The 17,821-nt window shown below is 50.5% G+C and overlaps 1 protein-coding gene across 2 annotated transcripts in view; it reads right to left on the bottom strand.

Annotated features, from left to right (window-relative positions):
- CBARP (CACN subunit beta associated regulatory protein) overlaps nt 1-10,549 on the bottom strand; it is a 73,155-nt gene extending 62,606 nt beyond the window's left edge. For both annotated transcript variants that reach the window (XM_078615265.1, XM_078615266.1), the window contains exon 1: nt 10,336-10,549. The gene's annotated coding sequence lies outside the window, so the exon portion shown is untranslated. The remainder of the gene's footprint in view (nt 1-10,335) is intronic.
- Nucleotides 10,550-17,821: the final 7,272 nt, after the last annotated feature.

Raw genomic sequence — 17,821 nt, 5'->3', positions numbered from 1 at the left:
GCGACCTGTTGGGTACAAAGAAAGTGCGTACCTCCCCGTACCACCCGCAGACTGACGGAATGGTTGAACGTCTGAACAGGACGATTACGTCTATGCTGTGCCAACAGGTCTGCGACGATCAGGTTGATTGGGACTTACAGGTACCGGGGGTACTCGCGGCCTATCGAATGGCCCCTCATGCGGCGACGGGGTTTTCCCCATTTTTTCTTATGTATGGGCGGGAGGCCGATCCGGCCATGGACGTCCAACTGGGGATTTCCCAGCCACGTGCAAAATCTAAATTGGCAGACCACATCAAGTTTAATATCGCCAAATTGGCTGAAGCGCGAGAGGCTGCGAGATTGAATTTGCAGTCTCGGCAGATCGCGAACGAGAGATTGCATGGACGGAGGGTGCATACGCACGATTGGAAACCAGGCGATAAGGCCTGGCTGCATTGTCCACATGCACCGTTGGCTACGTCCCCCAAATTGTTGAGACCGTGGAGGGGCCGGTGGAAATTGTGCGGGTTGCACGACCCCAGAGTATACAGATTAAATGGGAAAAACGCCGTTGGTACGTGCACCCCTCCCGACTGAAACCCTACGCGGCACCGCGTGACCCCGTTTTGTGCCGTAACGACCGAGCGTGTGATGTGACCGTCGACTCGGGGAGGGATGTGTCGCAGGCGGATCCTCACGTGTCTCCACCTGACCCACCCCCAGGTGTCTCGGACCTGACGGCTGTTGACCGTCGGGTACCGGAACCCCGCGGCACGCGCGGATCCCCGATGCCTGGCCCGTGCCTTCCTGAACTGCCGGCACCACCGGACGGTCAACCGCGTCTGGTGCCGTACGATGGACCGGCAAGGCGGACTCGGGCTAGGACACAACACTTTTCGTGAAAAAAAAAAAAAAATTTCAAACCCGGGCTCGCCGCCGTGTTCCCCCTCTGCCGGGGTAATGTCCCGTTCAAGGGACGCTCGGAAAGAATGGGACGCTGCACGAGTCAGAAGAAGAGAAAAAAAAAGATTTTTTTGCATACACATTTATTGTTGTCACTCGCCGGATTGTACATATTGTTCTTGTTGTTGTAGTGGCATTTGCTGATTTTTGCGGATGGCGGTGTTCGTGTTGTGTTGCGTTGTTATGTTTGTTGTTGTGTTACGGGGCACACATGGGGGGAAGGGGGTGTTGTATATTTTTATAGCAGCCGGGTCGGCTGCGAGCTATGTGGTAGGGGGTGATGTAGTGGTGGTGTTGACGTGCGCCGACAGTGATGGATCACGGGGCGGCACGGGGTGCGGGGTTGGGCACGCGATGTGGGCGTGGTGTGGACGCGCGCGCCGGGAGTGAGGGATTACGGGGCGGCGCGGCGTGGGTGGTGAGGCGCGCTGACACGAGGTGGGAAAAGAGGATCGTAGCCAGCGCCCAGTGATTGGTCAAATGGGAGGGGTGCTCTCAGCGACGTCCGCAGGAGGTGCATAAAGGGGGACGCGCGAGAGCACTCGTGGTTGTTGTTGTTAACCAGTTGAAGATCGAAGACGGAGTTGAAGAGGTAGTGCCCTGAGACCCCTAGTCCCGCTGTCCTTGTCAGGACCGGGGCCCTGTGTGGCTCGGAGGCGAGACTGTGGGACCCGTGGTCCGACGCCCATGTGGGACGGGACTGTGGGACCCAGAGTCGAGAGGGACACTCCGGCTGGGTGTGTTCCGAGAGGCTACGGGGCGTAAGAGCCCGTGTTGGTGTAGCCAGGAGAACCGTGTGGGGTAGGCTGGTGTTAGCCACCCGTGTAACTAAGTGGGTGTTAGTCACCCGAGTAACTAAGTGGGTGTTAGTCACCCGAGTAACCAAGTGGGTGTTAGTCACCCGAGTAACCAAGTGGGTGTTAGTCACCCGAGTAACCAAGTGGGTGTTTGTCACCCGAGTAACCAAGTGGGTGTTAGTCACCCGAGTAACTATAGTGGGTGTTAGTCACCTGTGTAACGAAGTTGGTGAATACAAGAGTGTGCTACCCGTGAAGTCATCTCCCGCCGAGTTACTACATTACATATACAAGTGTCAGGGTTGGGATCAAACTCACGACCTCCTGTATACCAGGCAAGGTAGTTAACATCTAGCCACCTTGGAGCGTGCTATTATTACTGTCGGAGTGTTATCGTAAGTCTGTGATTAAATCCAAAGTCTATATGCACACGTGTGTTACGGTTCACTGCGTGTTATCAAGCACTTCTGTATAAACAAATTCCGTTCTCTGCATGTTGTCAAGCGGCTATATTCGCAGCTGTATAATCTGTTGATCTCTGCATGCCATGATGCCTATATACAGTGTTTTGTGCACAAGGAATGTGCTTCTGATTTTCAGATTAATCTGAAAAGTATGAAACACAGGCATAAAATAATAAATCATTTGATTACAATTTTGTATCAGATGAAACCGAAAACTGAAAATGTTGTCACTACTATGAGGTCACTTCGGCCGTTTTCCCATGAAAAATGGTGTCACATGGCAGTGCGTGACGTCACTCACGTAAATATCAAGTCATTATACAATTAGTACGCGTAAATAATTTGATTAACTTGTTTTTCATGTGAAACTCATTCCGTATTGTATGCTATTGCCAGGTGGGGCGGTGGCGCAGTGGTTCACACGGTGATTCACGCAGTTCGTCACGAAACGCGGCAGCCCGAGAGCTTGATTCTCAGCCACGGTTAGCATCCGAAACGAGCGATCACGATGCCACCGTGGCCAAAGACGCCCATGTGCCAGCACGCCTCGCCATCCTGCAGCTGCTGGACAGTGGACACACCCCTCCAAGATCTGCCCTCACAGTCTCCCACCATCTGGTCATCCATCGGTCTTCCCCTTAGTTGCCAGACTTGTGGAAACTATTGTAATGCCTGCCTCCGTAACTGGCAGAGGTCGCAACCGGGTACCCGATACCCGTACCCTACCCGATACCCGGCTACCCGTACCCGGCCGGGTACCCGTACCCGGCCGGGTACGGGTACCAGTTTGCGACCCTGGTGCGGCCGGGTACGGGTAAGGAATCAAAACCCGTTTGCGACCTCTGGTAACTGGTCCTCCCCCAACCTGCACACGTGTCCCACCCAAAAGACAACTTTTTTTTGCTTAATCTTGTCCACAACACTCATCTTACTTTTGGCGAGTGATCGAACAAAGACAGTCACTGCATCGTGCACTTTCAGATGTGCTATTGCGGCCATCTGCAACGCGCTTCCTTCCGATATTCAGAAGCCACTGGAGCAGTGCACTTTTAAATAATTTTGATTGAAAACTCATTTATTTAAAACTGCTTTTGGCGTTTAGTTTGGCGTTGTCCTTTCCCCGCACCTCCGATTAGCACGGTTGGCTACATACTGTGCGAAATAAGTTCAACATACATACATATCCCCTCCTGGACTTTTGCGTTGCTCATCTTTGGCTTCTTCAGTTTGAGCACTAGTCCACTTACACTTCTTCCTTTCGTTGGGACCGAGGACTTCTGCTGCTGCTTCAACAACTGTCTTCAAGCCTTCCCAGAGTGCCTCTGTTTCTGGCACCAAGTCCCCTTTCTTCTATCAGGTTTACAAGAACGCAAACCTGCCTGCGATGCTATTAAACTATTACTATTTTTATATTACCAAGTAAGGACCACTGACATTAGATATTTTTCAGAAGCAACCTGGCCACAAATGATAGCTCAACCAAGTGACTTATCATGTGGAAAATCATAGCAGCCAAATAATCTAAACGCATGTTTCTAAATGTGGAAGGAAAAACAGGAGGACCCAAATAAAATCCACGTGACCACAGGGAGAACATGCAAACTCCAAATATACACGGTCGGGGCTGAACCCATGACCTCCTGTATACCAGGCGAGGGATATAACATCTTGTGAATAGATGCTCACCTACTGTCACACGTCGGGGATCATTATCTTCGTTATGTTAACAGTAGTCACAGGTCCTGTAGCGGCTTAGCTCACTTACTCCCTGGCCTCACCTCTTACTTCCGCCAATAACGAGGTTGTGGTCTGAACCAGTACAGGTAGACGCGTTCCAAAAAAGGGTGCACAAAGTGAAACCGCACGAAACCACTGCCTGCCAAGTAGCGCAAGCAGCACACACATAATGTGTATAACTTCCTTCGCACCGTACGTAGCCAACCGTGCTAATCGGAGGTGTCCCACGTTGATCCACATAGATTCGTTGCGTATGAGTAAATTCAAAGCGCATTTAGCCAAATTGGGGTAAAAATATGTCAGCCACATGTACAGCATGAAATCGCAAAAACAGAAGCCGCATAGAGCGTGGGAAACCGGTATCTGCAGCATTTTAAGCTCTGGGTTAAGAAATGCATGTATAACTTCTTTCGCACCGTGCGTAGCCAACCGTGCTAATCGTAGGTGTGGGGAAGGATAATAGCCCAACAAAAAGCGGTTTTAGTTGTAGTGCCTTATGCTAATAATCCATAACTCCAAACCAGCCTAGCAGCATTCTGGAAAATATCAAGCGAGAAATTAAGTCCTGGGCCAATTGTTCTGTGCATATCCGGCACTAAGCCTGTGTGAACGCTATGCCCGAGCGTGTCCACTTGTGGCATTGTACGCGCTGTGTTAGTGCTAGCAACAGAAGTGTGTGCTCTCCGTAAACTTTGCACATCAGAATATCAAATCGCCCGAACAGACTGTTGCAATTGCTGTGCAGAGCATAACCGCGAGCCTTGAAAATTGATGATGATCAATGGTATGGAAGTTAAAATAATGTTTATTTGCACCACCAAGATTTGGATGAGCATAACACGGAATGAGATTTAAACGGTAAGACGATCGTGTTTGTTATAAGCAGTGCCGGTGACCGAGTTTGGTGTTGTGAGAAGTGCCGGTCACCGTGTTTGTTGCTGTGAGAAGTGTCGTGTGAGTGTTTGGTGCTGTGGTGAGAAGTGCTCATGAAATTACGGTAATTGGTGATGGTGCTGCTGTGTTGGGAGTGTTGTATGTATGTTGAACTTCTTTCGCACCCTTCGTCGCCAACCGTGCTAATCAGAGATGCGGGGGAAGGACAAACTAAACACAGAAAGCAGTTCTTAAGAAATGAGTTTTAAATTTAGATTTAAAAGTGCATAAGCTCCAGTGGCTTTCTAAGATTGGAAGGAAGAGCATTCCAGACGGCCGTAGAAGCGCATCTGAAATTGCGCGATCCAGTGACCGTCTTTTTGAGATGTTTTGCCAAAAGCCGCTGTGAGGATGACCGGAGTTTGCGTGATGGTTTATGCTCCTTGACAAGATCAGCAAAGTTTTGTCATTCATTTGTGGCAAAAACTTTGTGTAATGACCTTAATTTAACAAACAAAACCCCTCACACTCGTCCGTAACACTGTGGCCTTAAAAGCGTGGAAGAGTAGATCACATACCCTTGAGAGAGAGCTCCCTCAAAATTGTGACCCATCAGAAAGTGCCATGAGTAGGCGAGTAATTGCAGAGCTGTACCTTGACGTTCTGAGAAACGAGGGCGAATGAACCACATATATCATGGCCACTTAGGTGACCGTGCTGTTTGTACAGTCGCGAGTAGTGTAGCAGTTAGCGCGCTGTGCTACGAACCTGACGTCCCGAGTTCGATTCCGGCTCACGGCCAAAACCAGTGATAATTATCTGAATCGGTCCTGGGCATCCTCTAGGTTGACTCAACCTCAAATTAGTACCTAGTGCAGTGTGTAAACATTTCCACCTGGGGAGACAAAGGCGACAGGGTGTGGTGCTGGCCACCCTGAAATCACTAACTGGTTCCTGATTTTCAGTCACCGTCAATCGATCCGGGAAACAAACGGTGAGCAAGTTTACTGGTTACCAGTTCAAACCCAATCGATATATAATTGATGCCGTCTGTAGGCGTGAATGGGTGAGCTCAACAGCGCACGGACGAGCACCAGTCGCCTGCGCCACTGGGGCCCCGGGCGCACAAATGATTGGGTGAGCGTGCACGTGGCGAAGACAGGCAGCAGTTCAACCATCGTCATAATATATGTTAAGAATATCCACGCAGTGTTTACATGGGTCACATTGCACAGTACGGCAGCAGCCCCCCCCCACCCGTGTAGCAATACAAAGGGAGGGATACATCTACACGAGTGGAACATTTACGCATGTGTTCATTATACAGACTCGTAGTGTCCGGCATGGTGAAGTATGATCAAACACCCCCTCCCCTCCGCATGACTGACACGGTGTGAAGAAGGCTTTCAAGGAGCAGTTGATTGACAAAAGGATTTGATTGGGGTGTTCGTCCGTTTCTAAGTCCGCTTGTTCTAATGAGGGTCGTGGCGGCAGCATGTTGAGTAGGGCGGTGCAGACCTCTCTTTCCCTGGCGACAAACTCTAGCTCTTCCTGGAGAATTCCCAGGTGTTCCCATGCCAGCCGAGGGGCAGAATCCCGCCAGCGTGTCCTGGGCCGGCCCTGGGATCTTCGCCCAGTGGGGAGAGTTCCAGGGGGAGTTTACCGGGGGGCATCCTTGCCAGGTGACCGAACCACCTCAACTGGCTCCTCTCGATCCGGAGGAGCAGCGGCTCGACTCTAAGGCTCTCCCAGATTACCGAGCTCCTCACCCGATCACGGCGAGTGAGCCCGGCAACCCTGCGGAGAAACCTGATTTCGACCCCTTGTACCTGCGATCTCATCATTTTGGTCATTACCAAAAGCTCATGGCCATAGGTGAGAGTGGGAATTGGAGTGGAATTTTTAAAATCATTATTGAACTGTAACCTTGTCCAGCAGTGGGTTGGTGTCATCCTACCGTGCACTATATGTGCCACGTGTGTACACTTGTACCACATTGCTAATTCTATTTTATTGGCAATTATATATTTTTGGCATTGTGTGTATAGTTCTATTAGACACCGAGGAAACCCAAGCTTGAGGTCTCGTTTGCAGGAGGGTCCTGCCCCGCGAATGTTTGTCCAGTCGCATTTAAAGAATGACCGATGTGGTTTGTTGTGGAAGGAAACAGGAGAATCCGGACCCAGGACCGCGCTGTATTCAAGGGGAGGGTGACACTCAGCACTGCCATCACCTGGCAACTACTTCTCTCAGCCCCAGACCTACAACACCTGGCAAGCCTTGGCTCGGGCACCCACCGAAGCGCTAGCCAGTTTGAAATCCGGCATATAACGAGACGTGACGCATTCAAGGTGAATACATTTAAATGTAATGAATTCATGAGAAGGATTACAGATACACTTGTAATGTGTGCACAGGGTGAGGAATATGCAATCTTGCAAAGTAAATGTTATGAATGGTTAAGATAGATGTGCGCGTACTGCATATGTTAGTTTATATATTAGGCATTGCATATTGCTACACTGCTTAGAGACACGGGACGGAGCGGTGGTGCAGCAGTTAGCACAACTTCGCCGTGAGTTCTGTTGCACGGCCAACATCGGAGGCGAGTAACAATCAAAACCGGTCGATCACCAACGTGGCGAAGTATGGTTAAACTACCGGACATGACAGTAACACACCTCGACCCCACCCCATGGTGAACGCACATGTTCATCATATACAGCAACATCGTGCAATCACCCCGCATGCTGCAGGCATGCACACAACACGGCGCTCTCGTGCACTGCAGATACCATTGCCCACAAGTAGGCCGACTGACCGGCATTGTTCACCCGGCATTCGGTGTGTCCGGTCCGCGTGTGATGCAGAACACACGGACCCCCTCGTCACATCACGAGGGGCCCGTCACACGGCGGCAAACACCGCACGGGTTACATCGCACGTGTGCTGCTCAACGCGTGTACCACGCGTTGAGCAGCACAAAGACAAAGGTCCTGCCCGTATAGCCTGCACAGGTTGTTGGGGAAAGTGCTGTTAGCGAGTCCCTATTAAGGCCGGCACGGTGCAAGGGGAGGGTGGGGGGGCAGCACCACACCCGACCGCCTTCGTCTGCCCAGGCACTCATTTGAGGCCGAGTCGACCTAGGGGGAGGCCCAAGACCGGTTCAGATCAGTCACTGGGTGTTGGTGGCCGTGAGCGGGAATCGAACTCGGGGGGCCGCGTTCGAGGCGTAGCGCGAAACGTTGCACAACCGCAACGGCGAAGAGCGTGCACACACCACACCACACACACAGACACAGACACCATACACACACCATACACACACCACACACACACCACACACACACCACACACACACCACACACACACCACACACACACACTGAGCGCTGTCACACACACACACCACACACACACCACCACACACACCACTTAGACACGGTCTCTATCGCACAGCCACCAAATGACACGCACTGTTGTGTAACACGCGCGTGTTGCGTAGTGTGTTGTGTAGCGTGTGTTTATGGTTACACGGTGCCCATCGCCACACTGTTAACCCCACACCGTGTGCTTCGAAAATACACACGCAAACGTTACCCACCGCACACCGTACATATCGACACAGTGTTGGTGTGTGGTGGTGTGTAGTGGCGTGTGGTGGGTGGTGTGGTGTGTGTGGTGTTGGTGGCACACAAACCACCGCAATCCGTGTGAAGCACACACGAAGTAAGGTGTGTGGGGTGTTGTGGTGGTGTGTGGTGGTGGTGGGTAGTGGTGTGTGGTGGTGGTGTGTGGTGGTGGTGGTGTAGTGGTGTGTGATGGTGTGTGTGGTGATGGTGGTGGTGATGGTGTGTGGTGTGTGGTGGTGTGTGTTGGTGGTGGTGTAGTGTGGTGATGGTGGTGGCGGTGTAGTGTGGTGATGGTGGTGTATGGTGTGTGATGGTGGTGTATGGTGTGTGATGGTGGTGTGTGTTGGTGCTGCGTGATAATGGTGGTGTGTAGTGTGGTGGTGTGTAGTGATGGTGGTGTGTGTTGGTGGTGTGTGTTGGTGGTGTGTGGTGATGGTGGTGTGTGCAGCGGGGTAGTGGGGCTCACGGAGCTGTGCGTGCAGTGCCCGTGCAGCAGGCGATTGCACAACACGTGCCCGGATACACCCAGACTGCGGGCACAACACGTGCCGTCAAGAGCGTTTGTTACACGCCACGTATGACACAAGTGTGTGTGGGGTGTGTGGTGGTGGTGGTATCTGGTGGTGTGTGGTAGTGGTGTGTGGTAGTGGTGGTGTCTGGTGGTGGTGTGTGTGCACAACACGTGTCGTCAGAGAGTGTTTGTTACACGCCACGCACACACCACGTATGACACAAGTGTGTGTGTGATGCCCCGTCTAGCCAGACCCATTGTATAACACACGTGTGTTACGCGTTCAATGACATGCTATGTTATGCACACACGTGTACATCGTGCGCAGTGAGCGCGTGTGATGGTTTAGGACTCTCCGTTAGAGACGGATGCACACAGACATCGCGACCCACGCCACGTGCATCACAACAATTAGAGCCCGACACAAAAGGCGACCGTGCACACAACAAACACAAAGATCCCCCGTGTAGCCTGAACAGACTGTTGGGGCAAGTCCTGTTGGCGAGTAACACCTATGAAGGCCGGCACGGCACACGAGGGGTCGGTGGGTGTGCCGGAACCACGCCCGGCCGCCTTTGTCTCCCTAGTGGCGATGTTTAAATATCACACTAGGTGCTCATTTGAGGCCGAGTCCACCTAGTGGAGGCCCAGGACCGGTTCAGATAATCGTCACTTGTGGCCGTGAGCGGGAATCGAACTCGGGTCGCCGTGTTCGTAGCGCAGCGCGCTAACCACTGCGCCACCGCTCCCCATACACACACACCCTCTATTTCACAAATACACACGATGTGTATTGAAGTGTACCGCCACACACAGGCATTGTGTATACACACCGCTTACACACAGTTTGGTACACACAGTTTGGTACACACAGTGTACAATTATACACACACTGCGTGTTAACAGTGTACACACACACATGGTCTATTCACACTCACAATACATTATTTGTGAATGGACACTATTATTACACTGTTACACCTACACCGTTTATAGTGTACACAAAGACATCACTGCAGTCCGTCATGTACACACGCTGGGGTATTGTGTAATACACAGTATCCACACCTTATTACACAACGCATTGCATACACACAGTGCATTGCACACACCCTGGGCATTGCACACACTGTATGACACATGTGCAAGCGATGATCACTGTGTTCAGACGATTGTACTACACACGTGCACACACACACACAGCATGTACAACCATCGCGCACAAACCACCGCAATCCGTGTGAAGCACACACGAAGTAGTCGGTTTGCTGCTGGTGGTGGCGGCGGCGGCATTGCGCTCATTGTAACAGAGGTGATGGTGATGATGGTGGTGGTGGTGATGATGATGGTGGTGGTTATGATGGGGTGCATCACTCACCAGACGCCCGGTGCTGGTCGATGCTTAATCCGCGCCCTGTCTGCGCTGCCCTGCATCGCCTCTCATTTTATATACACACACACACACACCTCGATACCACACACACCTCTACACACGCGGACACACGTGTCTACGGCTGTGTGTGTGTGCGGCATCCTCTGCGTTATCCCTTTCATTCGCTGCGCTCCTTATAATGAGCCGAGCGGCCACGTGATCGCACTCACTCCACCCACCCCCCCCATCAGCTGATCGCAGTCCAGCTGTCATCAACGTCATCATCTGAATCATCTTCAACATCAAAGGTGGAATTCATTCCGGTTATAGAAAGTCATCATCAGCTCATCAGCCATGATCAATCCACTGCTGGATGAAGGCCACCCCACGCCGCCTGCCGCGTCTCACGCTCCTACGATGTAACAGTCCACCTCGCAAGATTATTTCATCGCTCCATCTCCTCGGTGCACCATCAAACAAAAACACGTGACAAAAACCCGGGACCCAGTAAACGTGCCAACAATGCTGGGCCAATGGTGGCATGTGTTTGGAAACGTTGGACCAGCGTTCACTAGGCAATACAAACGCATGGTTCAGTTTCTCGATATTTTTCAGAACGCCTCTAGGCTGGCTTGGAGTAAGGATTATCGGCATAAGGAATTATTACCAGAGTTCAAAGTACGCCTATCTATAACAGGCATCTTCTATTGTACCCTATGTATTTAGATATGAAAATCATCATCATTCAAAATCGGTTCATATATGTTCGATGTTGGATTGTGTCGAGTCAATAAAATTAATTCCCAGAACAGCATTCGGGACTGTTCCGACTGAGATTAAGCACTGCTTAAACGCATTTTATTTTATTAAGGCGTTACTGATGATCTTAGCGCCATGCGTTACAAAATTTTTTTAATCTTTGTGCGAGGAATACGTGCCTGTGAGAGTAGGATACGAAAACCCCGGAAAACACCAACGCGTTAGCAGGAAGAACGACTCCACATACTGAGCCTGCATGGCCCCCTTCAATCAGTCCCTATTTGGGTTTCAGGACGTTTTATTAATTTGTTCTCCATGTGATATAAAACTAATTGGGAGTCCCTGGAGAACTCCCAAGAGGAGAACTAAAACTCGGCTATATACACAAAGCAGTATCATCCTACTCTCTGTACTGCCCCTACAGCTGCCCAGTAGCTTCGTGCAGTTCTCTAGTCAGTGAATTTTCACTGAGTCTCAAGACCCTTTCTACAGAAGGTCCAGCGTTGGGTTGTTTGCCAAATGATGCGATACTCCTCAATGGGCGCCGTATGCTCACACACACACACGTTGACGAGTGGTACTGAAAACATCCGTGGCGATAGGTGGTCAACCTCTTTCCCTCTACTGCCACCTTCTGTCCACCTCAAAACACTGTGGGTTGGGAAGTCTCCTACATGTGGCTGGTGGAATTGCACAGCCAAGCCAGAGGCAGATCCCAAGGAGGTAGCGGTGGGGGTGCTGTTGGGCATTGCCCCCCACCCTGAGATTCACCACTGAGTCTGGCGCCCCTCACTGACAGCACAAATCAACCACAATACCTTGCGGATCTCGTAAAGGAGCATAACCAACGTCACGCGAAGTCCGGTCATCCTCGCAGCAGCTTCTGGCTAACCACCGCGTTTTTTCAGATGTGCTTCTGAGGCCATCTGGAACGCTCTTCCAATATTAGGAAGCCACTGGAGCTATGCACTCTGAAACAATCTGAATTTAAACTCATTACTTTTGAACTTATGTTTTTGTTTAGTTTGTTGTCCTTCCGCCGCACCTTCGATTAGCATGGTTGGCTACTTATAGTGCAAAAGAGGTTCAATATGCATACAGCACACCACGTCAATACAAGACTGACAGTTAGCAGCAAGGGAGTTCAGGCAATTTCCACGATGCTGGAAAATCATTACAGTACTTTGCTGGACATGACTTAAGGCCACCACAATGGTGTTGGATGGCTCTCATCTCGTCGAACATCAGGAAGCCCGGTACCATTTGTTCAATGAGATCACATTCTGCTGATTAGACCAAAGGAGATTAAAAGCAGTAAATGCGTCACTGTTTTAACAAATGATACGAAAAACACTGGTCTGTAAATCTGATTGGTTGACGTGATTTTAATTTTATCATTCTTAAAATTAAACAATTCACGTTTGTATCGGTTATTTCATCAAATAACCACTCCGAGGCGTCTTACCTTATTCCTGTTTTCCATGCGCCATCACACTTCAGTAAATAATTCATCATCTAGTATTCCACCAGTCGCTACACATCCTCTCTCATAAGCCTGGCTAATTTAAAAACAATCCTTACAAAGTATTTTTTTTAGTTCTTGGACTTAAACCCAAAGAATGGCAAGATTATTCCATAACCATCTGGCTTAATTTATTTCAGCGGTGGAACAGGATAATTTTATGATTATTATATGATCAATCATTCGTTGTTCAGGTTCACGATCGCACGACTTAGTTGCAGGGTCAGTAGACCATATTGACATCATATAAATTATATGATTTTTTATCTTGTCCACTATAAAGAGGTTTCTGACCTTTGTGTGTGGACTTTTGAGTACTCTTTCCATATGCCTGGCCTTTCTCCATGAACTCAAGTTTCCCCTAATGCAAAAAGACTGAACAACAAGTTGATCAAGTAACCTGACATGTTTAGGCTCCACGGTGTATGCAGTAAAATATTCTGCACGTGCTGTGTGGACACAGCTCGTTGATCTGGAAATCCCTAAAGCCAGTTGGTTAAATATTACAGCACAATATTTCCATTCAGCAACGAAACAGAGCCACCTACCTATGTAGCTATTTTATGTAGAGACTGTTCATGTGCTGGTAGAGTGGAGCGGTGGAGCAGTGGTTAGCAAGCCATGCTATTAACTTGGTGACCTGAATTTGCTTCTCAGCCACGGTTAAACATCAGTGGCAAGTGGTCTGCATCGATCCTGGCCGCCCCTTCGCCAATCTGTACTGACCAGCGTGGTCATATCATGCAATTATTTATTTGCGCTTGCATACCTCGGGAAAGCCTCAGTGAGTCCCATGACTTTTCGGGAGAGTCCTGCCAGATTTGTCGCAGTAGGGGGCCGCTGCTTGCCGTGTATATTCCCAATTTAATTATCTGATGTGGCCCACAATTACATAATCTTTGCCAATTACTTCGCGGGGAGGTTGAACGTCGACCGTCAATAGACGGCGGCTAATTTGAGGGTTATTACAGCACTGCAGCAATAACCAGGGTGGCTGCTGGACCTAAACCGCGTCACCGCCCAAACCTCCACCACGGCTGACAACGGCGTGCTTGAGACCTTTATCATCCAGCAGTGGATTGACGAGGGGAATTTGTTGTGGAAGGTACATGATTCACAGCACTTAGCACAGAATACAACAGCACAGGGATATCAATAACAATCTGGCGGGACTTCTTTGAGAAATCTTAATTCCAAAAATGACTGTAATTGTACATTTGTCACGTGAGCAACTGTGAAGGTGTTGTGTGCATCGAGCAGACATTAACGCACACATGCTCCACAATTCACATCCGACCGTGGCTGCCACTGTGGTCAGAAGCACTTTACTCACAATCGCTCGTGGGTTCGATCCAGATCATCATCCCTCTTGGGGTTGACTAAACGAGTACCACTTCGTGGGAAGTCAAAAGTGGAATTCCTGTACAGCAGGTGGCCCCCTGGCCTGAGAATCATCAATTTCCACCACGGTCTCCGGTCAGTCAGCGGAAATGAGTGACCGCCCCACTCTGCTCCTTGACAACAGGGAATTTAACGCAAGTTTTGTGACGCTGCATTGGTCGTGGTGCATAGTCACAAAAATACATACCGTATATATAGAACTCAACACATTCGTCAATATCGCTGCCCTTAATAGAAAACAAATATGTAACTGGCAACGTTTTGGGCAATAGGGCAATTTTCAAAGCGGGGAGATCAAGAGGTCAGAGAGATAAAAGCGAATAATAGTTGGAGCTTACAAGATACACCATGAGCCCTGATAGAAACTAAACTGGGAGGCACTTCGACTTGACGTCGTCTGTACATACAGCCAATATCAAATATGTGCACGACGTGTATTGACTGTGCATACAGCTAGAGAGTAGGGCGTGAGGCAAGATGAGTGAAACCCAATCGTGTCCAGTCGCAGAAGAGACGGGTGTTCGTATTGAAATTGAGGGAAGTACAGACAGCAATAATGGGTAGGCCGTTTCAGACCGTGAGAGCAGCACAAGAGATGGAGAGACATGACCCTGTGGCTCAGTGGCCGTAGGAGTGCTGATAGAGGAGACTGTGGGAGAGGTGAGGGTTCATACCGATTACAAAAAAAAAGTCAAAGTCACTTTATTGTCAAGTGTGTTACATGCATGACATACAACACAGATGAAATTACAGTCCTCTCTCTTGGTCCCACGGTGCAACCAAGCAATTAAAAAATGAATCACAATTAACAGACATAAATAAACAATAAACAATCGGCGATCAACACAAGATAAATAATCAAAAATGTAATAGACTTAAAATAAACAACAGTCAAGAATTATAAAATGTAAAATATTATTTAAATAAAATATTTAAAGAAATAAGATATTTAAACCGGTGTGGTAGTGCGATGTAGTGCAATGTGCAGTCCAGAGATCAGGATGTACGAGTGAATGTGTGTGTGGGGGTTGGGGTCAGGGGGCAAAGGGGGGAGGGTGGGCAGAGGGGGGGAGTGATGGTAGAGCAGGGAGGGAGTTGAGTCTCCTGACAGCCTGGTGAAAGAAACTGTCTTTGAGCCTGCTGGTCTTGGCCCGAAGACTCCGCAATCTCCTCCCTGGCGGCAGCAGGCTGAAGAGGCTGTGAGATGGGTGGGTGGGATCACCTGCAATCTTGATTGCTTTGCTGGTGATGCGGGTGTTATAAATGTCCAGAAGAGGGGGGAGAGAGACACCAATGATCCTCTCAGCTGCTCTCACTATGCGCTGCAGAGTCTTGCGGCAGGACACGGTGCAGGTGCCGTACCACACGGTGATGCAGCTCGTCAAGATGCTCTCAACGGTGCCTCTGTAGAAGGTGTGCATGATGGGGGGCGGGGCTCCTGCTCTTCTCAGTTTGCGGAGAAAGTACAGGCGCTGTTGGGCTTTTTTGGCCAGTGATGCAGTGTTGTGACTCCACGACAGGTCTTCAGAGATGTGCACACCCAGGAACTTGGTGCATCTCACCCTCTCCACTGCAGCACCGTTGATGGTTAGCGGAGTATGCTGGGTGTGCACTCTCCTGAAGTCCACAACAATCTCCTTCGTCTTCTCAACATTCAAGTGGAGATTGTTGTCCTTGCACTACGTGGCCAGCCTGCTCACCTCACTCCTGTAGTTTGTCTCATCCCCGTTTTTGATGGCACCCACCACAGTTGTGTCATCCGCAAACTTAATGAAGAGGTTGGAGCTGAATGATGGTGTGCAGTCGTGGGTCAGCAAAGTGAAGAGGAGGGGGCTCAGCACACATCCTTGGGGGACCCCTGTGTTCAGTGTGATGGTGCCGGAGGTGTTACTGCCAACTCGAACTGCCTGTGGTCTCCCTGTCAGGAAGTCCAACAGCCAGTTGCACAGGGAGGTGTTGAGCCCCAGGTGGTCTAGTTTGTGAATGAGCTGCTGGGGGATGATTGTGTTGAATGCTGAGCTAAAGTCGATGAACAGCATTCTGACGTAGGAGTCTTTAGTCTCCAGATGGGTGAGAGCTGAGTGGAGGGTAGCGGAGATGGCGTCATCGGTCGAGCGGTTAGACCGATACGCAAACTGGAAAGGGTCCAGGGCGGGGGGAAGGACAGACTTGATGTGTTGTAGGACTAGCCGCTCGAAGCACTTCATAAGGATTGGAGTGAGTGCGACCGGGCGGTAGTCATTGTTGCAGGAGGGTGATGACTTCTTCGGGACCGGGATGATGGTGGTAGCTTTGAGGCACGTAGGTACAACAGCCTGTCTCAGCGAGGTGTTAAAGATGTCGGTGAAGACATCTGTGAGCTCCTCCGCACAGTCTCTCAGGACACGACCCGGAATGTTGTCAGGGCCCTGGGCTTTCCTTGGGTTCGTCCTTCTGAGAGATCCCCTCACGCTATCTGGGGATAGCGTCAACACCTGGTCGCCGGGAGGTGGTGGAGTCTTCTGTGCTGGGGTGCTGTTGTCTGCCTCAAAGCGAGCGAAGAAATCCTTCAGCTGGTTCAGCAGAGAGGTGGAGCTGTCACAGGTCTGCGGAGAGGGTTTATAGTCCGTGATGGTCTGCATCCCTCGCCACAGGTTCCGGGTGTCTCTGCTGTCATTAAAGCGGTCGGCGATCCTCCTGGAGTACTGCCTCTTGGCCAATCTGATGCCTCGCGACAGGTTGGCCCTGGCTGTCTTCAGGCCCATCTCCTCGCCAGCTTTGAAGGCGGCGTTCCGAGCCCTCAGGAGCCTATGGACTTCCCCTGTCAGCCATGGCTTCTGGTTGGCCCGAATGGAGATGGTTCTGGTGACCATGACATCCTCCATGCACTTCCTCATGTAGGAAGTGACGGTCTCCGTGTACTCCTGGAGGTCTACGGTGTTGTTGTAGGTGGCTGCCTTTCTGAACATGTTCCAGTCGGTGGTGGAGAAGCAGTCCTGGAGTGCCTCTGAAGACCCCTCAGGCCACACGCAGATCCGCTTTATAACTGGTTTGGTGACTTTAACCAGCGGCCTGTATGCTGACGTTAGCAGAACAGTGGTGTGATCTGAGGCCCCAAGGTGGGGGAGGGGACGGGCTTTGTAGGCACCTTTGTATGTAGTGTAGACATTGTCCAGGATATTGTTTCCTCGTGTGGGAAAGTTGATGTGTCCCTGGAGTTGTGGAAACACGCTCTTGGGGTTGGCATGGTTGAAATCCCCAGCCAGAATTAGGAAGGCATCTGGGTGGGCTGTCTGCTGGTCACCGATGTGCTGATGGAGTTCATACAGTGCCTCGTTCCTGTTGTTTTCGGAGCCAGGGGGGATGTATAGTGCCACCAGCAATATGGCACTAAATTCCCTCGGCAGGTAGAATGGCCGGCATTTAATTACCATAAACTCCACCAATGATGAGCAGTGTTGGCAGACCACAACAGCGTCGCGGCACCAGGCATCGGTGATGTAAACACAGAGTCCCCCGCCGCGAGTCTTCCCCCCCTCGACGAGCGCTCTGTCCGCCCGGTAACATGTTAGCCCGGCTAGCTGAATGGCATGGTCCGGGACGTTATCGTTAAGCCATGTTTCCACAAACACAAGGACACAGCACTCACTCACAGTCCTGGAAGTTGTACGAAGAAGGCGGATATAGTCCAGTTTGTTTTCCAGCGAGCGTACGTTGGCCAGTGTGATGGTAGGGATAGCCGGCCGGTGAGGGCTAGCCGCTCGCCTAGCCTCGATACCTCCGCGCTTTCCCCTCTTCTGCTTCCTCATACACCGCCTGTGGCGCTTCCAC

The sequence above is a fragment of the Lampetra planeri genome, chromosome 46 (genome assembly GCF_965212315.1).
Source record: "Lampetra planeri chromosome 46, kcLamPlan1.2.h2, whole genome shotgun sequence".
Taxonomy (NCBI): Eukaryota; Metazoa; Chordata; class Hyperoartia; order Petromyzontiformes; family Petromyzontidae; genus Lampetra; species Lampetra planeri.
Note: the sequence above shows the minus strand (reverse complement) of the source record. Positions and strands in the feature narration are given on the sequence as shown.